This window comes from Hylobates moloch, unplaced genomic scaffold (genome assembly GCF_009828535.3).
Source record: "Hylobates moloch isolate HMO894 unplaced genomic scaffold, HMol_V3 SCAFFOLD_3, whole genome shotgun sequence".
Taxonomy (NCBI): Eukaryota; Metazoa; Chordata; class Mammalia; order Primates; family Hylobatidae; genus Hylobates; species Hylobates moloch.
In genome coordinates this window covers 36348939-36373922 of record NW_026652278.1, presented here as the reverse complement: position 1 = coordinate 36373922, position 24984 = coordinate 36348939, and the positions used below count along the sequence as shown (strand labels likewise).

General features: G+C 47.1%; 1 long non-coding RNA gene across 1 annotated transcript; it reads right to left on the bottom strand.

Moving 5' to 3' along the window:
* Window positions 1-1534: 1534 nt before the first annotated feature.
* LOC131382941 (uncharacterized) lies at window positions 1535-24984 on the bottom strand. Its single transcript, XR_009212569.1, has 3 exons — window positions 24816-24984; window positions 9514-9685; window positions 1535-2725 (listed from the first exon to the last, which is right to left on the bottom strand). It is a non-coding gene; the product is annotated as an uncharacterized LOC131382941 (long non-coding RNA).

The window sequence follows — 24984 nt, the reverse complement described above, 5'->3', positions numbered from 1 at the left end:
GTAGTTTCTCATTTTGATAAACCCTTCCGATTCCACAGACCTTTAGGTTCAAGTCAGAAATCACCAGCCTATGCTCAAATTTTGTCCTGATATGTAAATCACGGAATTATAGAACTGTCAACTTTGAAAGTGATTCATCACTTTCTAAAATGCAAGACTCCGTACCCTATATCTCAGCATCACACAATATACCCAGATAATAAACCTACTCATGTACCCCCAAATTTAAAATAAAAGTTGAAAATAAATAATTTTTTTTACAATTTTTTTAATTTTTTTTTCTGTTGAGACAGGGTTTCACCATGTTGCCCAGGCTGGTCTCGAACCCCTGAGCTCAAGCAATCCTCCCCTGTCAGCATCCCAAAGTGCTGGGATTAAAGGCATGAGGCACCGCACCCACCAATAAATTAATTAATTTAATTTAATTTAATTTAATTTAATTTAATTTAATTTAATGCAAGACTCGTTCTCTGTCTTGACCCAGAGATAAATCCCTCAAGCGCAGGCAGGGAGTGGCAACCTAGAAGTACTTGCTTTTAAACGTATAGTTCAAAGCCTTCTTTCTTCAGATACTCAGCATAGCCCTAGCCATAGGTCACTTCTTTCTTCCTTTATGTCTTCTTTTTTTTTTTTTTTTTTTTTTTTGAGATAGGGTCTCCCTCTGTCTCCCAGGCTGGAGCGCAGTACAATATTGCAGCATACCAGCACACAGGGCAAATTTTTGTACTTTTTGTGGAGATGGGGTTTCACCCTGTTGGCCAGGCTGGAGCCGGTCGTTTCTGCTTCAGTACACCCACTCCCTTCCAACTTCCCAGAGAACCCACAGAGTTTGCCTTGTGATATGAACCATGGAACCAAAAGCTGCATGACTGTCCCAAACTAAACTTTAATCCTCAATGGTAGGAATAACCATAATTATCCTTGTCCTCCCTGCGGCACACACTTCTCCTAGGGATTAACTGAGGCAACATATGTGAGAACATTGTAAATTTTGAGCATTGTTGTTTTTTGTCTTTCCATATTGTTTTCCTATGCTGGACTTTTCTAGGGAATTTCTGTATTGATCCTTCTGATATCCTGCCATCTGGGGCTCTCCCTGCACTCTGCCTCCTTTTTACTAAACTGTACTGCACATGCTTCACTTTCTCAACTGTCTCAGGGCTTTTGCACATGTTACTTTTTCTGGCTAGTCCATTTTTCCACTTTTTTGGCTTTCAGGTCAAAGCTTAAATGTCACTGGCTCAAAGACCTTCCATGACCCCCATTGTATAAATCAATTCCCTCAGTAAACTTTCACAAAGAACTCTGTACTACTCTTTTACAGTTCATATCACAACTCACAATTAGATAGTCGTTTGTGTGACTATTTGTTTCATGTGAGGTTTCCCAGCTAGGCTTCCTGCCACAAGTGGGCAGAGACTATATATTTTTTTTTAATTTCCATTTTATTTTATTTTTTTTTATTTTTTATTTTTTTAATCATTTATTTTTTTATTTTTTTGCACACAAAACAATAAACATTTTCCAAAAATACATACAAACAAAAAGATGCATATCAAACATATTAGGAAGGTTGCACATGGGAAGACAGGGAATAGAAATGTGGGGTGGCAATTAAAGAAAATAAATGAGAGAGGGACTTTGTATGGATCAATGATAATAACTCAATCCTCTATTTGACAAAGAAGAAGGAGAAGGAAGAGGAAGAAAAAGAAAGTGGGATAAAGGATCAGAAAGGGAGGAAAATAGAAAAAATTAGAGTATGACTCCAGGGTAGACCTGTTTTCTTGTCGCTGGGTTGGCTGGTTGGTTTGTCTGTTGTATTTTTCATATGTTTCGCCATGTTGGCCAGGCTGGTCTCGAACTCCTAGCCTCAAGTGATCAACCCGCCTCGGCCTCCCAGAGTGCTGGGACTACAGGCGTGAGCCACCACGTCCAGCCCCCACATTGCTTCTGGCCTCCATGGTAGACCTCCCAGACGGGGCGGCCGGGCAGAGGCGCTCCCCACATCCCAGACGGGGCGGCCGGGCAGAGACGCTCCTCACTTCCTAGACGGGGTGGCGGCCGGGCAGAGGGGCTCCTCACTTCCCGAACAGGGTGGCCAGGCAGAGGCGCTCCTCACATCCCAGATGATGGGCGGCTGGGCAGAGGCGCTCCTCACTTCCCAGACGTGGCGGCTGGGGAGAGGCGCTCCTCACTTCCCAGACGATGGGCGGCCGGGGAGAGGCGCTCCTCACATCCCAGACGATGGGCGGCCAGGCAGAGACGCTCCTCACTTCCTAGTCAGGGTGGCGGCTGGGCAGAGGCGCTCCTCACAACCCAGACGATGGGCGGCCAGGCAGAGACGCTCCCCACCTCCCAGACAGGGCGGCGGCCGGGCAGAAGCTGCAATCCCAGCACCCTGGGAGTCCAAGGCAGGCGGCTGGGAGGCGGAGGCTGCAGCGAGCCAAGACCCCGCCACCGCACTCCAGCCCGGGCAGCACCGAGCACCGAGTGAGCGAGACTCTGTCTGCAGTCCCAGCACCTCGGGAGGCCGAGGCGGGCAGAGCACTCGAGGTCAGGAGCTGGAGACCAGCCTGGCCAACATGGCGAAACCGCGCCTCAGGAGAAAAACCAGGCAGGGGTGGTGGCGCGCGCCGGCAATCCCAGGCAGCCCGCAGGCCGGGGCAGGAGAATCACGGGAGCCGGAGGCAGGGAGACTGCAGCGAGCCGACTATACTCCAGCCTGGGTCACAGAGGAAAAAAAAGGAAGGAAGGAAGGAAGGAAGGAAGGGAGGGAGGGAGGGAGGGAGGGAGGGAAAGAAATATTTATTTTGCTCCCCACAGTGTCTGGCAGGAAGGGAAATATTTATTTTCTCCCCACAGTGTCTGGCACATAATGGCTGTCCAATAAATATTTTTGAAAAATATAAGTACGTCGTCAAACTATTACACCCAAATAATCAAATCACATATTCTAATAGATTTTTTTCAACTGATAAATTAATACTAAAACTTTGATAAGGGCTAGGCACAATGGCCTACACCCGTAATCCCATCGCTTTTGGAGGCTGAGGCAGGAGGATCACCTGGGCCCAGGATTTCAAGGTTAAAGTGAGCTATGATTGTGCCACTGAACTCCAGGCTAGGTGACAGAATGAGACCCTTTCTCTAAAAAAGAAAATAAAAGTTTGATAGATGTGTCCAAATAAAATTGCATTTAGTGTGATGTTTTTTATGTTTTTTGTTTGAAACAGAGTCTCACTCTGTTGCCAGCTACTCAGGAGGCTGAGGCAGGAGAATCGCTTGAACCCAGGAAGGGGAGGTTACAGTGAGCCAAGATCACGTGCCACTGCACTCCAGCCTGGGCCAACAGAATGAGACTCTGTCTCGAAAAAAAAAAAAAGGCCAGGCGAGGTGGCTCACACCTGTAATCTCAGCACTTTGGGAGGCCGAAGGGGGTGGATCACCTGAGGTCAGGAGTTCCAGCCTAGCCCGGCAACATGGTGAAACTTTCTGTCTCTACTAAAAATACAAAAATTAGCCGGGTGTGGTGCCACATACCTATAATCCCAGCTACTTGGGAGGCTGAGGCAGGAGAATCACTTGAACCCAGGAGGTAGAGGTTGCAGTGAGCCAAGATCGTGCCACTACACTCCAGCCTGGGCAATAGGTTGAGGCTACGTCTCAAAAAAAAAAAAAAAAAGAAAGAAAGAAAAAGAAAATCTAGGTTGCGTTAATTGCTATATATGCAAAGCAAGGAACCCACGGCTCAAATTCTGCCCTTCCCTCAAAATAGGAACTAGTTTTGTTTCTAGCCCCATGACACCCAGCACATGGACTGATTGACTGATTGAATGAAACTGATGCTTTCACAAAAGAAAAACTGTTCAAAACTTTAAAGTATTACCACTGCAACTAGGAGGAACGCCACAAAACTATATTTCTGGTTCTTTTTTTTTAATGAAGAATCGCACCTTTTTTTTTTTTTTTTTTTTGGAGACAGAGTCTCACTCTGTTGCCCAGGCAGGAGTGCAGTGGCATGATCTCGGATCACTGCAACCTCCGCCTCCCAAGTTCAAGCAATTCTCCTGCCTCAGCTTCCCGAGTAGCTGGGACTACAAGCACCCACCACCACGCCTGGCTAATTTTTGTATTTTTAGTAGAGACAGGGTTTCGCCATATTGGCCAGTCTGCTGTCGAACTCCTGACCTCAGGTGATCCGCCCACCTCGGCCTCCCAAAGTGCTGGGATTACAGGCATGAGCCACCACACCTAGCCAAATCACATGTTTATATAATGTTTGGGAAAATACAGCACAGTAGTTAAAAGCATGGGCTCCGGAGTGAATAAACCCAAGTTCAAATCCTGGCTCCAGAGCTTCTAGATATGTGACCCTGGACAAGTTACTTAGCTTTCTTTTTTTTTTTTTTTTTTTTTTTTGAGACGGAGTCTTGCTCTGTCACCCAGGCTGGAGTGCAGTGGCGCGATCTCGGCTCACTGCAAGCTCCGCCTCCCGGGTTCACGCCATTCTCCTGCCTCAGCCTCTCCGAGTAGCTGGGACTACAGGCGCCCGCCACCACGCCCGGCTAATTTTTTTGTATTTTTAGTAGAGACGGGGTTTCACCGTGGTCTCGATCTCCTGACCTTGTGATCCGCCCGCCTCGGCCTCCCAAAGTGCTGGGATTACAAGCGTGAGCCACCGCGCCCGGCGGTTACTTAGCTTTCTGATTCCATTTCCTCTTCTGTAAAATGAGGATAATAAATCTCACAAGGGTATGGTGAAGAGTAAATAAGATAATTTCTGAGGCCGGGCGCAGTGGCTCATGCCTGTAATCCCAGCACTTTGGGAGGCCGAGGCGGGCGGATCACCTGAGCTCAGGAGTTAGAGGCCAGCCTGATTAACATGGAGAAACCCCGTCTCTACTAAAAATACAAAATTAGCCAGGCATGGTGGCACATGCTGTAATCCCAGCTACTTGGGAGGCAGAGGCAGGAGAATCGCTTGAACCCAGAAGGCAGAGGTTGCAGTGAGCCGAGATCGCACCATTGCACTCCAGCCTGGGCAACAAGTGCGAAACTCCGTCTCAAAAAAAAAAAAAAAAAAAAAAAAAAAAAGATAATTTCTGAAAAGCCACTTAGTAGCACAGTGTCTAGAACATACTAAGATTAGACCAGTGTTGGAGACGACATGATGAATATTAAGAATGCTAAACTCAGCCGGGCGCGGTGGCTCACGCCGGTAATCTCAGCACTTTGGGAGGCTGAGGCAGGCGGATCATAAAGTCAGGAGTTCGAGACCAGCCTGGCCAACATGGTGAAACCCCTGTCTCTACTAAAGATACAAAAAAATTAGCCAGACATGGTGTCACACGCCTGTAATCCCAGCTACTCAGGAGGCTGAGGCAAGAGAATCACTTGAACCCGGGAGGCGGAGGTTGCAGTGAGCTGAGAATTGCACTCCAACCTGGGCAACAGGGCAAGACTCCGTCTCAAAAACAAAAAGAAAAAAAGAATGCTAAAAGAACACTAAACTTGCTGGGCATGCACCTGTAGTCCCAGCTACTGCTGAGGCGGGAGGATTGCTTGAGCCCAGGAGTTCTGTATTACAATACACTATGCCTATGGGGTGTCTGCACTAAGTGTGGCATCAACGTGGTGATCTCCCAGGAGTGGGAGCCACCAGGTTGACTAAGGAGGAGTGATACAGCCTAGGTTGGAAGCAGAGTATATCAAAAACCCCATGCTGGCTGGGCACAGTAGCTCACGAGACCAGCCTGACCAACATGGCGAAACCCCGTCTCTACTAAAAATACAAAAAATTAGCCTGGCGCGGTGGCAGTCACCTGTAATCCCAGCTACTCGGGAGGCTGAGGCAGGAGAACCGCTTGAACCTGGGAGATGGAGGTTGCAGTGAGCTGAGATTGCACCACTGCACTCCAGCCTGGCCGACACAGTGAGACTCTGTCTCAAAACAAACAAAAACAAAAACCTTATGCTGATCCGTAGTAGAATTTTGCCTGTGAATAGCCACTGCACTCCAGCCTGGGCAACATAGTAAGACCCTGTCTCTAAAATAAATAAAGAAATAAAAGAATGCTAAACTCCCTTCTCTCTCTTCTCGGATAACACATCTATCTCCATGGCTGTGTGATAAGGACTACACATTACATCATGGTTACAGTTTAATCAGTTACTCTGGAGAGAGAAGTGTTTCTCCTCAAAACCAACTGTTCTGCTGTGACTTCTGATTAAAAGCAAATATCATTGCTGAGTGCTGTAAAAACACAAACTCAGCTGACAAGCCTGCACACCTTTATTTCTGCAGGGGTATCATGACTTCCCTGAAGTCATCTTTTCTCTATCTAGGTACAGATTGCCAGCCTGGTGATAAGTGTGTACAGCAGGAGTTCAAGACAGTTCAGAAAGTTACCTTGTTTTCAACAGTCTAGTTGAACAAAAGGTCACAGAAGGGTGGCCCCAGCCCTCAAGCAGTTTACAGTAGACTCAGGGAGACAAAATGAACACATGTAAGTCACACACCACAGAAGATAGTTTAGAATTACAGGGGCTGGGTGGGGGCTAAATATCAAAGTAAGGAACAGACTCCTAGGAATTCAGAAGTGTGGAGAAGGGAAGAGGCCAAGACTGTCAGGAGGGTTTAGGAGCAAGCCCATAGACTGGAGTCTGCTATGAATGTCACTACAAATCCATCTACCTACCCCACAAGACTGCGAGCTTTAGGGGCAGAAGTGGTGTTCTAATCATCTTTGCTTTTCCAGGCCCTAGCCTCCATGGCAGGGAAAAAGGGAGGGAGGAAAGCTGGGAAGGAAGTCAACAAAGGAACATGTTGGAAAAGGGAGAAAATGAAGATCTGCCCCTGACCCCACCTCTAACTTCACCCTTCAACAGTGCAGATGACTTGCAGCCCTTGATGTTTTATACTTTTGTTCTAGCTCTGCCCTCTGTTTAAATTAAAGCAAGACTTTTTTTTTTTTTTTTTTTTTTTTTTTTGAGATGAAGTCTTGCTCTGTCGCCCTGGCTGGACTACAGTGGTGCGATCTCAGGTCACTGCGCTGCAACCTCTGACTTTCAGGTTCAGGCGATTCTCCTGCCTCAGCCTCCCTAGTAGCTGGGACTATGAGTGCGCACCACCACGCCTGGCTAATTTTAGTAGAGACAGGGTTTTACCATGTTGGCCAGGCTGGTCTTGAACTCTTGAGCTCAAGTGATCCGCCCGCCTTGGCTTCCCAAAGTGCTGGGATTACCAGCATGAGCCACCAAGCTGGGCCTGAAGCAGGACATTTTGATGCCCACATCAGAATACAAAAGCATCATGTGCACAATAAGCATTTCTGAGCCTTGCATCGCTTTCTAATCTTGTTAGGGATGGGGTGAGGGTGCCTACTGAATATCTTTTAAAAAGTGAAAATCTAGGCCGGGCACAGTGGCTCACGCCTGTAATCCCAGCACTTTCTGAGGCCGAGGCGGGCGGATCACGAGGTCAGGAGATCGAGACCATCCTGGCTAACACGATGAAACCCCGTCTCTACTAAAACACAAAAAATTAGCCAGGCGTAGTGGCGGGCGCCTGTAGTCCCAGCTACTCGGGAGGCTGAGGCAGGAGAATGGCGTGAATCCAGGAGGTGGAGCTTGCAGTGAGCCGAGATCGTGCCACTGCACTCCAGCCTGGGTGACAGAGCGAGACTCTGTCTCAAAAAAAAAAAAAGAAAAGAAAATTTAGGCTGGGCGCGGTGGCTCATGCCAGCACTTTGGGAGGCCGAGGCGGGCAGATCACGAAGTCAAGAGTTCAAGACCAGCCTGGTGAACATGGTGAAACCCTGTCTCTACTAAAAAAAAAAAAAAAAAAAATACAAAAATTAGCTGGGCGTGATGGCAGGCATCTGTAATCCCAGCTACTCGGGAGGCTGAGGCAGGAGAATCACTTGAACCCGGGAGACGGAGGTTGCAGTGAGCCAAGATCATGCCATTGCACTCCAGCCTGGGCAACAGAGCGAGACTCCATCTCAAAAAAAATAAATAAAAGAAAGAAAGAAAATCTAAAATGTGATTGTGTTTGTTCTCATGTCAAAATAGCCAACACTCCCACCAAAATATCACATAGTTACCTGGAATACCAATTGCCTTCTTTCTTTTCTCCCTAACTTGTATTCGTTATAAAACCATCTTTGAAATTACCATTTTAATGGCTTTCTTTTCACCTGTTAATGTTTCTTTTTTTTTCTACAGACAGGGTCTCACTATGTTGCCCAGGCTGGTCTCAAACTCCTGTCTTCAAGTGATCCTCCCACCTTGACCTCCCAAAGTGTTAGGATTACAGGCATGAGCCACCACATCCAGCCACCTGTTAATATTTAGTGCTCTTCTTTTTTTATTGTTTAATTACACAAGTAATACGGAAAGATATTTTCATTATTAAAAAAACTCAAGTAATATGAATAAAAATTTACCCTTGTCTACATTCTTTTTTTTTTTTTTTTTGAGACGGAGTCTTGCTCTGTCATCCAGGCTGGAGTGCAGTGGCACGATCTCGGCTCACTGCAACCTCCGCCTCCCAGGTTCAAGGGATTCTCATGCCTCAGCCTCCCCGAGTAGCTGGGATTACAGGCGCCAGCCACCACGCCCAGCTAATTTTTGTATTTTTAGTAGAGACAGAGTTTCACCATATTGGCCAGGGTGGTCTCGAACTCTCGATTTTGTGATCCGCCCACCTCGGCCTCCCAAAGTGCTGGGATTACAGGTTTGAACCACTGCACCCGGTTTTACCCTTGTCTACATTCTAGTCCCTCTAAGAAACCATTATTTTCAGTTTTATATGTGTCCTTCCAGATCTTTTTCTATATAATATTTTAATTCAACAAATATTTATTGAGTGTCTACTATGTGCCACACACTGTTCTAGGCCTGGGAATATAGGTATGAACAAATAAAGTCCTTCTTTTTTAGCATTTCACTATAATGGTTGCACAAACATGCACAGAGAAATGCATAATTTTGGCTGGGTATGGTGGCTCATGCCTGTAATCCCAGCACTTTGGGAGGCTGAGGCGGACAGATCACCTGAGGTCAGGAGTTCGAGACCAGCCTGACCAACATGGCGAAACCCCGTCTCTACTAAAAATGCAAAAATTAACCAGGCGTGGTGGCACATATCTGTAATCCCACCTACTTGGGAAGCTAAGGCAGGGAAAATCGCTTGAACCCAGGAGGCAGAGGTTGCAGTGAGCCGAGATCGCTCCATTTCACTCCAGCCTGGGTGACAGAGAGACACTCCATCTCAAAAAAAAAAAACTTTGTTTTAATTTTTAAATAAAGAGTGATACACTGTACTGTCCTTAGACATGTATTATGGAGATCTTTCCACATCTATGTGCATAGTTCTGCCATTACTTTTTTGAACCGCTGCATGGTATTCCACATTGTAGATGTTTCTGCATTTATTTAAACCATCCCCTCTAATTGAACATTTATGTATATGTCAGGCAGAGTTGCAAGCACTGAAAATGGACTTACCTAACAGAAACAGAAACTGGATTTGTTGGAAGGAAACTAGACTGAAGAACTGCCTGGAAGAAAAGGGGTTAGAGAGCAGGAAACCCAGCTGAGGTCACGCCATCCAGACCTGTCCACTGAAGCAGGCTCCCCTCCACCGAGTGCCCATTTATCCTCGTGGGCTTGTCACTCCCTGGAAAGACAGAGTCTTGAGTGAGAACATCTGGCAGGCCGAGCCTAAGTCTCATGCCTCCACTGTCTGCTGGGAGAAGAGCCTTGCCTCCCACTAGAATTCTCCCTGTGGAGAAAAATCCCAAAGTGGGGAATAATTAAGGGACACACATTTCCTACAAATCATTCTCAATTTTTTGCCTCCCAGATCTCTTTGTGTACACAACCACATGTTTATTCAGGGCTGGGGCAAAACTTAATGCCCCATGGGTGGATAACCTGAGGTCAGGAGTTCGAGACTAGCCTGGCAAACATGGTGAAACACCATCTCTACTAAAAATACAAAAAATTAGCCAGAAGTGGTGGCGGGTGCCTGTAATCCCAGCTACTTTGGAGGTTGAGGCAGGAGAATCATTTAAACCCAGGAGGCAGAGGTTGCAGTGAGTCGAGTCGAGATCGCGCTACTGCACTCTAGCCTGGGCAACAAGAGCAAAACTCTGCCTCAAAACAAAAACAAAAACAAAAACAAAAAACTTAATGCCTCAGTCTTCTTCGGACACACCAAAGACTCTAGCATCTACATCATTCCATATGGAGAAAAAAAGAAAACCGTCTTCAGCTTTGCTGTGGAATGCTCTTCAAGACTGACCACAGGACCAGAGAGTGGGAAAGGGGACTCAGTGAGGTGAGGGAAGAAGAACCAACTCTGTGCTGCTAAAAACATTCAGTGCTGGAACTCCAGGATAAAAACTCTGGAGGTCACTTTCCCCAGCCAGGAGAACTACAAGCTGGGAAAGTCACTGGCAGGAAGCTGGCAGAGAGGCCTGAAAGCCCAGGCAGTCACAGAGCATTGTGATGGGGACTCGGCCATCTCAGGCACTGAGCTCAGTGTCAGGGCTATGGAGAAGGAGTCCTGGATCCTACGCTCACGAGGCTTGCAGACTGGGGCCTGAGGGCAAGGGTGCTATGCCATCTGGGCCACAACAGAGCAAAGGACTGAACTTTCCAAAGCAAGAAGATACTCCCAGAAGACAGGCCTGGCATGGGGACCAGGTCTGAGGGCTTGGGTGACAAGGGTGGAATGGGTGACTCTGAGCCTGACAGGGTGAGAGGGAAAGCCTGCAAACACACCAAACATTTGAAATCTCTCTGGCTGCTGTGGTTTGAATGTCCAATTTAAAACTCATGTTGGCCGGGTGCAGTGGCACACTCCTGTAATCCTTGCCCTCTGGGAAGCCAAAAGGGCGGATCACCTGAGGTCAGGAGTTCAAGACCAGCCTGGCCAACAGAGTGAAACCCTGCCTCTACTAAAAATACAAAAAAAAAAAAAAAAAAAATTAGCTGGGCATGGTGGTGCGCGCCTATAGTCCCAACTACTTGGGAGTCTGAGGCAGGAGAAGTGCTTCAACCCGGGAGGTGAAGGTTGCACTGAGCCAAGATCATGCCACTGCACTCCAGCCTGGGTGACAGAGCTAGTCTCCATCTCAAAAGAAAAAAAACTAATGTTGAAACTTAATCCCCAATGTGGCAATATGGAGAAGTGGGTCCTTCATGAATGTATTAATCCATTCACAGATTAATGAATGAATGGATTACTAGATTAATGGGTTGTCACGGGAGGGGAACTGGTGGCTTTATTTATTTATTTTGAGATAGGGTCCCATTCTGTCACCCACGCTGGAGTGCAATGGTGCAATTATGGCTCACTACACCCTCAACCTGGGCTCAAGCAACTCTCCCACTTCAGCCTCCCAAGTAGCTGGGACTACAGGCACGCACCACCATGCCCAGCTAATTTTTTTTTTATGGTAGAGACACGTTTTGCTTTCTTGCCCAGGCTGGTCTTGAACTCCTGTCCTCAAATGATCCTCCCACCTTAGCCTCCCAAAGTGCTGGGATTACAGGCATGAAGCCACCACACCAGGCCAAGCTGGTGGCTTTACAAGAAGAGGAGGCCGGGCGCGGTGGCTCACGCTTGTAATCCCAGCACTTTGGGAGGCCGAGGTGGGCGGATCACGAGGTCAGGAGATCGAGACCACGGTGAAACCCCATCTCTACTAAAAATACAAAAAATTAGCCGGGCGTGGTGGCGGGCGCCTGTAGTCCCAGCTACTCGGAGAGGCTGAGGCAGGAGAATGGCGTGAACCCGGGAGGCGGAGCTTGCAGTGAGCCGAGATTGCGCCACTGCACTCCAGCCTGGGCGACAGAGCGAGACTCCGTCTCCAAAAAAAAAAAAAAAAAGAAGAGGAAGAGAGGCCGGGCACGGTGGCTCACTCCTGTAATCCCAGCACTTTGGGAGGTGGAGGCAGGTTGATCATCTGAGGTCAGGAGTTTGAGACCAGCCTGGCCAATATGGTGAAACCCTGTCTCTGCTAAAAATACAAAAATTAGCCAGGTGTACTAGTGGGTGCCTGTAATCCCAGCTACCCGGGAGGCTGAGGTAGGAGAATCGCTTGAAGCTGGGAGGCAGAGGTTGCAGTGAGCTGAGATCATGCCATTCCACTCTAGCCTGGGCAACAAGAGCAAAACTCTGTCTAAAAAAAAAAAGGCCAGACATGGAGGCTCACACCTGTAATCCCAGCACTTTGGGAGGCCAGGGCAGACAGATCATGAGGTCAGGAGATCGAGATCATCCTGGCTAACAGGTGAAACCCCATCTCTACTAAAAATACAAAAAATTAGCCGGCCATGGTGGCAGGCACCTGTGGTCCCACCTACTCAGGAGGCTGAGGCAGGAGAATGGTGTGAACCTGGGAGGCGGAGTTTGCAGTGAGCCGAGACCGCACCGCTGCACTCCAGCCTGGATGACAGAGCGAGACTCCGTCTCAAAACAAAAAAAAAAAGAAAGAGGAGGAAGAGAGACCTGAGCTACATAAGCTAGCACACTCAACCTCCTTGCCATGTAATGCCCTGTACCATCTTGGGACTCTTCACAGAGTCTCCGTCAGCAAGAAGGCTCCCACCAGATGCATCCCCTCGACCTTGAACTTCTCAGCCTCCATAATTGTAAGAAATAAATTTATTTTCTTTATAAATTACCCAGTTTCAGGAACTCTGCTATAAGCAACAGAGAACAAACTAAGACCCTAACCCAGGCCTCAGGTCAGAAGGCCACAGGGGCTGATGGTAAGCTTCAAAGCAGTAACACATTTGTGATAGTCAAGAGCAAGCCAGTACATTGTGAGCCCAGTGCGTTGGATGTTACCTCCATGGTCTTGTGAACTGATACATAGATCCCTTTTTCCTACCACTGTAACCCATTCTCATGGAGTTTGTTTTGGTATGAAGAGAAATTTTGCACATAAAGTCTCTATAGTGATTAAGAAGTAGGATGAAATTCAGGAAAGGCACTAATATTTTCCCACCTCTCTGTCCTCTAGATATGGAGGCTTCAGAGTCAGCTTCAAAGATTCCCCAGAAAGTAAGGCCAGGCACAGAGGTTCACACCTGAAATCCCACCATTTTGGGAGGCCGAGGCAGGTGGATCACTTGAGCTCAGGAGTTCAAGACCAGCCTGGGCAACATGGCAAACCCTGTCTCTACAAAAAACATGATTTTTATTTATTTATTTATTTTTCTTTTTTCTTTTTTGAGACAGAGTCTTGCTCTGTCACTCAGGCTGGAGTGCAGTGGCACGATCTCAGTTCATTGCAACCTCCACCTCCTGGGTTCAAGCAATTCTCATTCCTCAGTATCCTGAGTAGCTGAGATTACAGGAGTGCACCACCACATCCAGCTAATTTTTTGTATTTTTAGTAGAGATGGGGCTTCACCAGCCTGGCGTGGTGGCTCATGCCTGTAATCCCAGCAAGTCAGGCGGATCACGAGGTCAGGAGATTGAGACCATCCTGGCTAACACAGTGAAACCCCGTCTCTACTAAAAAATACAAAAAATTAGCTGGGTGAGGTGGCGGGCGCCTGTAGTCCCAGCTACTCGGGAGGCTGAGGCAGGAGAATGACATGAACCCGGGAGGTGGAGCTTGCAGTGAGCCGAGATCGTGCCACTGCACTCCAGGCTGGGCAACAGAGCAAGACTTCGTCTCAAAAAAAAAAAAAAAGAGAGAGAGATGGGGTTTCACCATGTGGCCCAGGCTGGTTTTGAACTCCTGACCTCAGGCAATCTGCCCTCCTCAGGCAATCAGTCATGAGCCATTGCGCTGGGCCTAATTTATGTGGGTTGTTTTTTTTTTTTTTTGAGACGGAGTCTCGCTCTGTTGCCCAGGCTGGAGTGCAGTGGCGAGATCTCAGCTCACTGCAACCTCTGCCTCCCGAGTTCAAAGCGATTCTCCTGCCTCAGCCTCCCAAGTAGCTGGGACTACAGGCACCCACCACCACACCGGCTAATTTTTTGCATTTTTAGTAGAGACGGGGTTTCACCATGTTAGCCAGGATGGTCTCGATCTCCTGACCTTGTGATCTGCCAGCCTCGGCCTCCCAAAGTGTTGGGATTACAGGCATGAGCCACCGCGCCTGACCTAATTTTTGTATTTTTAACGGAGACGGGGTTTCACCATGTTGGTCAGGCTGGTTTCGAACTCCTGAGCTCAGGTGATCTGCCCACCTCGGCCTCCCAAAGTGCTGGGATTACAGGCAGGAGCCACTACGTCTGGCCAAAAAAAATACAAAAACTAGCTGCATGCTATGGCTTGCGCCTACAGTACCAGCTACTCTCAAGGCTGAGGCAGGAGAATTGCTTGAGCCGCAGAGGCGGAGATTTTAGTGAGCTGAGATCACACCATTGCACTCCAGCCTGGGTGACAGGAGTGAAACCCTGTCTTAAAAAAAAAAAAAAAAAAAAAATATATATATATATATATATATATCAGAAATAAAGGAAATTGTCCTTCAGCTCCTCAGGCTTACACATCCCCATCCAGGGATCTACAGTCATTCCCATCCATAAGACTTATCTTCTTTCAGAGTTATCAAAAGAGCTGTGTTTGTTCATTCATTTATACTTTAATGTGAATTAAATACAAAACTACCTCTTCTGAAATATGTGAACTTGTTTGTTTATTTATTTATTTATTTTGAGATGGAGTCTCACTCTGTCCCCAAGGCTGGAGTGCAGTAGCACAATCTTGGCTCACTGCAACCTCCACCTCCCGGGCTCAAGGGATCCTCCTGCCTCAGCCTCCCAAGTAGCTGAGATTACAGGCGCTTGCCCCCATGCCTGGCTAATTTTTATATTTTTAGTAGAGATGGGGTTTCACCATGTTGGTCAGGCTGGTCTCAAACTCCTGACCTCAGGTGATCCACCAGCCTCAGCCTCCCAAATTGTTGGGATTACAGGCGTGAGCTACCACCCCCAGCCTGGAATGAGGACCGCTTCTAATTGTGAAAGAAAATGCTTGTTGCCCAGTTAACATAATTCCACATAATCATTTTGATTAGGAAACCTAAACAACTTCTGGAGAACTCAAGAACTCTGTCCCAGGCTGCCATTTCACATTTGCTGCATTTCTAGATGTGTTTATATGATTGCTTGAGTGGTGTTGTCTTCTACTGGAGTGTAGCTTCATGACTTAAGAATCTTTCAGGCCGGGCGCGGTGGCTCACGCTTGTAATCCCAGCACTTTGGGAGGCCGAGGCGGGCGGATCACGAGGTCAGGAGATGGAGACCATGGTGAAACCCCGTCTCTACTAAAAATACAAAAAATTAGCCGGGCGTGGTGGCGGGCGCCTGTAGTCCCAGCTACTCGGAGAGGCTGAGGCAGGAGAATGGCGTGAACCCGGGAGGCGGAGCTTGCAGTGAGCCGAGATTGCGCCACTGCACTCCAGCCTGGGCGACAGAGCGAGACTCCGTCTCAAAAAAAAAAAAAAAAAAAAAAAAAAAAAAAAAAAAAAAAGAATCTTTCGGCCAGGCACAGTGGCTCCCGCCTGTAATCCCAGGACTCTGGGGGGCCAAGGTGGGCAGATCACCTGAGGTCAGGAGTTCGAAGCCAGCCTGACCAATATGCCGTCTCTACTAAATATACAAAAGTTAGCTGGGCGTGGTGGCATGCGCCTGGAATCCCAGCTACTTGAGAAGCTGAGACAGGAGAATTGCTTGAACCCGAGAGACAGAGGTTGTGGTGAGCCGAGATCGCACCATTGTACTCCAGCCTGGGCAACAAGAGCGAAACTTCATCTCAAAAAAAAAAGGATCTTTTTTATTTTAAGGCTAGTCAAGTGACACATTTGGCTTTACTTAGCCAACTATTTGTTGAATGAATAAAGGAACAAATGAATCAAACCAAAGATTCCCGGCCGGGCGCAGTGGTTCATGCCTGTAATCCCAGCACTTTGGGAGGCTGATGCAGGCAGATCACAAGGTCAGGAGTTCAAGACCAGCCTGGCCAATATGGTGAAACCCCATCTCTACTAAAAATACGACAATTAGCCAGGCGTAGTGGCAGGCGCCTGTAGTTCCAGCTACTTGGGAGGCTGAGGCAGGAGAATTGCTTGAACTCGGGAGGCAGAGGTTGCAGTGAGCCAAGATCACACCACTGCACTCCAGCGTGGGCTACAGAACCAGATTCTGTCTCAAAAAAAAAAAAAATTGCATAGAAACAATGAGATGATTTAGATCTTACGGAAAAAATACATCCTGCCTATATTGGACATAGGATTTTTTTCTGATCACGCAGCATCTCTGTAGAAGTTCTCTGCTCCCCTCTCCTCAGTCCATGTGTTTTAGGTGGCATTGATCCCATTTCTGGCTACAGGAGTGGGCAAGTGACACAGGCCTGGCAAATCAGAGGAACCTAACCTCTAGATTCATGGATCTGACAGTCTAGACCAGCCCAAGTCACTATAGAAAGGAGGTACGTGGTAAGGGCTCACTTGGAGGAACCAAAGAGAGTGGGAAGAAGGAGAGTAGGAGGAACCACTGACTCTTGGTGAGAGCAGAGATAGCTGCATGGAGGAGGTTTGTAGCTGGACTAAGATTTAGATGGGTGGAATTGAGGGAGAGCATTCTCTACACAAAAAGCAGGACCAAACATGGGGTGATAGGAACATGTAAGATGCTTTTAAAAGCTAGCAAGGGCCCAGTTGACAGGAGCAAAAGGTTTATGTGGAGGTGGAGGACAAGATAAAGTTGGAGGAGTGGACCAGGGCCAGCCCCCTGAGAGTTCTGGACACTGCGTTAAGGAGTGGAAGAGTTTACTCCAGAGGCCATGTGGACCTGTTCAGAGGGGAGGCCGTGGGTAACCTGAGCAGGGTTGGGCATTAGGAAGTTGATCTGTCAGAAGAGTGGATTAAAGGGAAAGAGGCTGGGGCTCCAACCCAAGATGCATGAGCCTGGCCAAAAAAACATTAAGGGCATCGGGCAGTGGGACCGAAATAGTACCACCAGCTGAGGCACTGAAGAATCAGTGCGCCTTGAGGAACATAATAAGGCAGAGCTAAAAGACCAGATTCCAGAGGCTGGGTTATGGCATCTGGGCAGTGGTTTGAGAAGGGCAGGCTTTGGCATCTATCAAAACTGAGTTTGAATCCTGGGTCTGGCACTAGAAGTATGTATAATTCTGGGCAAGTTTACTTATTGCTGGGCCTTGGTTTTCTCATCCATGAAAAGGAATAATAATACCAAATCCAGAGGTTTTTGGAAGACTAAATGAATAATATCCTTAAAGCAATTTTCAGGGTACCAGGAATAAAATAAATATCCAATGTAGCTAGTGGGTACAAAGTTTCTTTTGGGAGTGATGCAAATGTTCTAAAATTAGATTATGGTTACACAACTCTGTAAATATCTAAAAACCATTGAGTTGTATACTTTGTGTGTGTGTGTGAGATGGTGTCTCCCTCTGTCGCCCATGCTGGAGTGCAGTGGCGCAATCTCAGCTCACTGCAACCTCTGCCTCCCAGGTTCAAGTGATTCTCCTGTCTCACCCTCCCGAGTAGCTGGGACTACAGCCGTGCGCCACCATGCCCAGCTAATTTTTGTATTTTTAAAAATGTTTGTTTTTTTGTTTTTGTTTTTTTTTTTTTTGAGACAGAGTCTCGCTCTGTCGCCGAAACTGGAGTGCAGTGGTGCAATCTCAGCTCACTGCAACCTCCACCTCCCGGGTTCAAGCAATTCTCCTGCCTCAGCCTACTGAGTAGCTGGGATTACAGGTGCACACCACCACACCCGGCTAATTTTTGCATTTTTAGTACAGATGGGGTTTCACCATGTGGGTCAGGCTGGTCTCAAACTCCTGACCTCGTGATCCACCTGCCTCGGCCTCCCAAAGTGCTGGGATTACAGGCGTGAGTCACCACGCCCAGCCAAAAAAAGTTTGTTTTTTTGTTCAAATGATCCTTTATTGAAATATTTTGTTTTGTGCTTCTTCACTAGCTGGGCATATTCCACAACACCACTGTTGATGTCATCTATGATGTCATGAGGGTGGCAGCCATCAACATTACGGCCCACAGACTAGGGAGTCCCCAGGATTTTTTTTTTTTTTTTTTGAGACGGAGTCTTGCTCTGTCACCCAGGCTGGAGTGCAGTGGCACAATCTGTGCTCACTGCAAGCTCCGCCTCCCCGGGTTCAGGCCATTCTCCTGCCTCAGCCTCCCCAGCAGCTGGGACTACAGGCGCACGCTGCCACGCCCGTCTGATTTTTTTGTATTTTTAGTAGAGACGGGGTTTCACCATGTTTGCCAGGATGGTCTCGATCTCCTGACCTCATGATCCGCCCGCCTTGGCCTCCCAAAGTGCTGGGATTACAGGCGTGAGCCACCGCGCCCGTCCCCCAGGATTTCTTTAATGGTTCCAGAGAGTTCTCTGGCTAAAGATTGGTGACACCTCTGTCAAGCAATGTTGACAATCTCATCAAAAGTGATATTCCCACTGTGTTTAATGTGTTTCTGTTTCTTCTGTCTCTTGGTGGTTCCTTGAGAACTTTGATGATCAGGGCAGAGGCAAAAGGCATCACCTCAATCTGGGCCCGTCTGTTCTGAATGTTCAGTTTCACTGTAATCCCCAGGCCTTTCCAGTCACCCGTTGCCTTGGCAATGTCATCACCAACCTTTTTTAGAGACAGACCCAGGGGGCCGATCTTGGGGGCCAGTGAAGAAGTGGCACCAACTTCATCCCCGGTGCACCTCAGGTATATGACCTTTCACCTTTTATAAATGACAAAATATCCTCAGGCAATGCTGTGTTAAAAATACTTTGAAAAGGCCGGGCGCAGTGGCTCACGCCTGTAATCCCTGCACTTTGAGAGGCCAAGGCGGGCGGGTCACTTGAGGTTAAGAGTTTGAGAACAGCCTGGCCAACATGGTGAAACCCCGACTCTACTAAAAATACAAAAATGAGCCAGGCGTGGTGGCGGGTGCCTGTAATCCCAGCTACTCAGGAGGCTGAGGCAGGAGAATCTCTTGGAGTCCGGAGGTGGAAGCTGCAGTGAGCCAATTGCACCAGACAGCAAAACATTCTACACTGCTCCATCAGTGTTAGCTCTGAAACCATCTAGTCATTTTAACTACTGGCTTCTAGACCCAACTGTTCTAACTCCCACCCCCACTCCCCACTGTCTAACCAGTGGTTTATCTTTCTTGCCCATTCAGCAGCTTCAAGACATTTTTAACTTATGGCTTCCTCAGCTGCTAATCTACTGAGATATGTTTATTTTATTTTATTTTTTGAGATGGAGTGTCACTCTGTCACCCAGGCTAGAGTGCTGTGGCACAGTCTCTGCTCACTGCAACCTCCACCTCCTGGGTTCAAGTGATTCTCCTGCCTCAGCCTCCCAAGTAGCTGGGAATACAGTGGCCTGCCACCACGCCCAGCTAATGTTTTTTTCTTTTTTTTTAGTAGAGACGGGATTTCGCCATGTTGGCCAGGCTGGTCTCGAACTCCTGACCTCAGGTGATCCACCCACCTCAGCCTCCCAAACTGCTGTGATTACAGATGTAAGCCACTGCACCTGGCCTACTGAGAGGTGTTTAATATCTCATCCTCATCTCTTAGCATCTCAGTTTGAGTCCCATAACCTCTCTCTCTCTTTTTTTTTTTTTTTTTTTTTTTTTTTGAGATGGAGTTTCACTCTTGCTGCCCAGGCTGGCGCCCAAGGGCATGATCTTGGCTCACTGCAACCTCCACCTCCCGGGTTCAAGCGATTCTCCTGCCTCAGCCTCCTGAGTAGCTGGGATTATAGGCGCCCACCACCATGCCCAGCTAATTTTTGTTTTTTTGTGTGTGTGTGTGAGTGTGTGTGCGTGTTATTTGAGACAGAGTCTCACTCTGTCGCCAGGCTGGAGTGCAGTGGCACGATCTCAGCTCACTGCAACCTCTGCCTCCCAGGTTCAAGCCATTCTCCTGCCTCAGCCTCCCAAGTAGTTGGGACTACAGGAGCATGTCACCACGCCTGGCTATTTTTTTTTTTTTTGTATTTTTAGTAGAGATGGAGTTGCACTGTGTTAGCCAGGATGGTGTCGATCCCCTGACTTTGTGATCCGCCTGCCTCGACCTCCCAAAGTGCTGGGATTACAGGCGTGAACCACCGCGCCCGGCCCCCCTTTTCTTTTTTTAGACAGAGTCTCACTCTGTCACCAGGCTGGAGTACAGTGGCGGGATCTCAGCTCACTGCAACCTCCACCTTCCTCCCAGGTTCAAGCGATTCTCCTGCCTCAGCCTCCCGAGTAGCTAGGACTACAGGCATGCACCATCACACTCAGCTAATTTTTGTTTTTTTAGTAGAGATGGAGTTTCACCATGTTGGCCAGGATGGTCTCAATCTCTTGACCTCATGATCCACCCACCTCGGCCTCCCAAAGTGCTGGGATTACAGGCCTGAGCCACCGCGCCCAACCAATTTCCCCTTTTCTATGGCTTATTGTTTCTAACACTTTATTGTAAAATTTTTCAAACAGCCAACAAAATTGAAAGAATATCCTGTTACCCAGCACCTAGATTCTAGTATTTTAAAAATTGAGATATATTTCACATGACATAAAATTCAACATTTTAAAGTGTACACTTCAATAGTTTTTAGTGCTGTATATTCATTATGTTGTACAAACATCACCATTAATTTCAAAACATTTTCATAACCCCAAAAAGAAAACTCTTACCCATTAACTGTTAGTCCTAATTCCCCCCTTCTCCCATCCCCTGGCAACCACTAATCTACCTTCTGTTTCTATGGATTTGTCTATTCTGGACGTTTCATATAAATAGAATTACACAATATGTTGCCTTTCCTGTCTGATTTGTTCACTCAGCATAATGTTTTCAACATTCATTCCTTTTGTAGCATGTATCAGTATTTCATTCCTTTTTATGGTGAATAATACTCCATCGTATGAGTATACGACATTTGATTCATCCATTTATCAGCTAATGAACATTTGAGTTGTTTGCACTTTTTGACTATCATGAATAATGCTGCTATCAACATTTGTGTACACATTTTTATGTGAACATATGTTTTCAATTTTCTCTGGTATATAGCTAAAAGTAGAATTGGTGGGTCATACGGTAACATTAACATGTTACTATACATGTTTTATCACATATCTACCTGCCTAACTATCCTTCTAATCCATCTATATTAATCCTTCTCACATTTTAGTGTACTTTGGTGTACATTTTAGTGTACAATAAATTGCAAACATCAGTACACCTCACTCCAAACTCATCAGCATGTCTCTTACTAGAATTCAGTCTTTCTTTACAATTTATTGTCTTCATGTAAAATCTACAATTTTTTTCTTTTTGTTGTTTTTTTGTTTTGTTTTGTTTTGTTTTTGTTTTTGTTTTTTGTTTTTTTGAGACAGGGTCTTGCTCTATTGCCCAGGCTGGAGTGCAGTGGCACAATCTTGGCTTACTGCAACTTCTGCCTCTTGGGCTCAAGCAATTCTCCTGCCTCAGCCTCCTGAGTAGCTGGGACTACAGGTGTGAGCCACCATGCCCAGCTACTTTTTGTATTTTTAGTAGAGACGGGGTTTCACCATGTTGGCCAGGCTGGTGTCAAACTCCTGACCTCAGCTGATCTGCCCACCTCAGCCTTTCAAAGTGTTGGGATTACAGGCGTGAGCCACCGCGCCCAGCCCACTCAATGAGTTTTAACACATGCCTAAACCTGTGAAATCCAAATCAAGATATCAAGATTTAGAACATGTCCACCCTCTTGCAAGTTCCCTCTGTCTGTTCAGAGTGTCAGTCCTGCCCCTGCTCTACCTTTTCCAAAGGCAACCAGTCTTCTGATGTTTTCCCCACCGTAAGTTACTTTCCCTGTTCTAGAACTTCATATAAACAGAAACCTATGACGTATATCCGTTTTTATCTGGCTTCTTTCACTTAGCATACTGTTTTTAAGCTTCATTCATGTTACTGCACGCAGCAATATTCAGTCCTTTCTGTTGCTGAACTGTTTTCTGTCATCATCCTGTGTGAATGTACAATAGGTTGTTTGTCCATTCACCTGTTGATGAACACTTGGGCCATTTTACTTTTGGCTTTTATGAATAAAACTCCTTTGATGTGAGCCAACATCGTGCCACTGCACTCCAGCCTGGGCGAAAGAGGGAGACTCTGTCTCAATTAAAAAGAAAAAAAAAATCTGCTATGATCACCTCCCTGTAGGCCTTGATGTGGGCCCATGTGTTTATTTCTCTTAGCTAAGTATCCAGGATTGAAACTGTGTTCCAGGACAGGCGTATGTTTCATTTTATAAGAAACTGTCAGACCTTTTTCCAAGGTGGTTGTACCATTTTTCATGCCCACAACAATGTATGAGGCACATAAGTTGTGAGCCAAAGATAAAAAAGCACAAATTGTAAACTTCTACTAATTATTTTCATTTGAAAATTTTAAGTAGGCCGGGTCTGGTGGCTCATGCCTGTAAATCCCAGCACTTTGGGAGGTCAAGGCAGGCGGATCACCTGAGGTCAGGAGTTCGAGACCAGCCTGGCCAACATGGTGAAACCCCATCTCTACTAAAAACACAAAAATTAGCTGGGCGTGGTGGCGCACACTTGTAGTGTCAGCTACTCAGCAGGCTGAGGCAGGAGAATTGCTTGAACCCGGGAGGCAGAGGTTGCAGTGAGTGGAGATTGTGCCACTGCATTCCAGCCTGGGCAACAGAGCAAGACTCCATCACAACAACAATAATAACAACAACAACAACAACAACAACAACAAATGCCCAACAAACCGGGAATAGAAGGGAACATTCTTAACCTAATAAAGGCTATCTATGGAAAATCCACAGCTAACATCCTACCTAATGTTGTGAAAGACTGAATGTTTTCATCTAAGATCAGGAATAAGACAGGGCCAGGTGCTGTGGCTCATGCCGGTAATCTCAGCACTTTGGGAAGCTGGGGTGGGCGGATCGCTTGAGCTCAGGAGTTCAAGACCAGCCTGAGCAACATGGTGAGACCCCGGAGTCTACAAAAAATACAAAAATTGGCCAGGCATGGTGGCTTGCACCTGTAGTCCCAGCTACTCAGGAGGCTGAGATAGGAGGATAACTGAGCCTGGGGAGGTCAAGGTTGCAGTGAGCACAGATCATGCTACTGCACTCCAGCCTGGGCCACAGAATGAGACCTGTCTCAAAAAAAAAAAAAAGAAAGAAAGAAAAGAAAAAAGAAAAAGAAAAGAAGCAAAACTATCTCTATTTGTAGATGACATGATCTTGTATATAGAAAATCCTACGGAATCCACAAAAACAAGGTGATGAAACTTATGACACCCTGTATAAATCCAGATTTCGTAGATTAGAAATCCAATGGCTTTGTTTAAACTGCCTCTTCCTCTGTTTTTACATTTTTTCCTCCACACTTGACAGAAACAAACCCAACTCTTTTTGAACCAACTTCCCTACCTCTTTCCTGCACTCATCCCTTCCTAAAGGTTTGCTCCTGTAATTATTCGCCTTGGAACTGCCCAACAGGACCCTTGTTTTCTATTTATCTGGAACCCCAGGCTCGTTTCTTTCTTTGCATTCCTATTTTCTATATCATGCTTAGAATTTTAAAGTTGCTTCCAGGCTGGGCGCGGTGGCTCACGTCTGTAACCCCAGCATGTCCGGAGGAGGGATTGCTTGAGCCCAGGAGTTCCAGAACAGACGGGCCAACATGGCGAAACCCTGTATCCACTAAAAATACAAAAATTAGCCAGGTGTAGTGGCGAGCGCCTGTTGTCCCAGCTACTCAGGAGGCTGAGGTGGGAGGATCACCTGAGCCTGGGAAGTCAAGGCTGCAGTCAGCCAGATCACGCCACTGCACTCCAGCCTGGGTGACAGAGTGAAATTCTGTCAAAGAAAGAAAAGAAAGAGAAAGAAAAGGAAGAAAGGAAGGAAGGAAGGAAGGAAGCAAGGAATGAAGGAACCATATCTCCATTTTCATCCAAACAGCTATTTTTCTCTGCTACTACGTACCTCCTCAGAGCCCATCCACCCTACTGGTCTGAGGCATTTTTTTAAACAACTTTCTGGACATAGCCCCTCTTAAGACTAACAACCTATAGCCAGGCGTGGTGGCTCACGCTTGTAATCCCAGCATTTTGGGAGGCCGAGGCATGTGGATCACCTGAGGTCGGGAGTACCAGACCAGCCTGACCAACATGGAGAAACCCCATCTCTACTAAAAATACAAAATTAGGTCGGGTGTGGTGGCGCATGCCTGTAATCCCAGCAACTCGGGAGGCTGAGGCAGGAGAATTGCTTGAACCCAGGAGGCGGAAGTTGTGGTGAGCGGAGATCGCGCCACTGCACTCCAGCCTGGGCAACAAGAGCGAAACTCCGTCTCAAAAAAAAAAGAGTAGCAACCTAGCTAGGCCGGGCGCAGTGGCTCACGCCTGTAATCCCAGCACTTTGGGAGGCTGAGGCGGGTAGATCACCTGAGGTCAGGAGTTCGAGACCAACCTGGCCAATATGGTGAAACCCCGTCTCTACTAAAAATATAAAAATTAGCCGGGCGCCTGTAATGCCAGCTACTCGGGAGGCTGAGGCAGGAGAATTGCTTGAACCCAGGAGGCGGAGGTTGTAGTGAGTGGAGATCGAGCCACTGCACTCCAGCCTGGGCGATAGAGCGAGAATCCGTCTCAAAAAAACAAACAACAACAACAACAAAAGACTAGCAACCTCCTCTCTAGCAATGCCAACCCCAGTCCAGGCCCCCATTCGCCCCGGATCTCGATCAAGAAACATTAATCTGTGGCCTTTCTTTACCATTTCCAACTCTGCCACCTCCATCAAACGACAAGATCCTCTTCTTCCTTTCCATTCCGGTCAGCTTCGTTTCCCTAATCTCCGTACAAATCCCTAGCCTGACTCCCTTTCCTTTCCATCCTCACCACACGCCCGCATGCCGGACCTCAAAAGCGCAAACGCTAAAAAC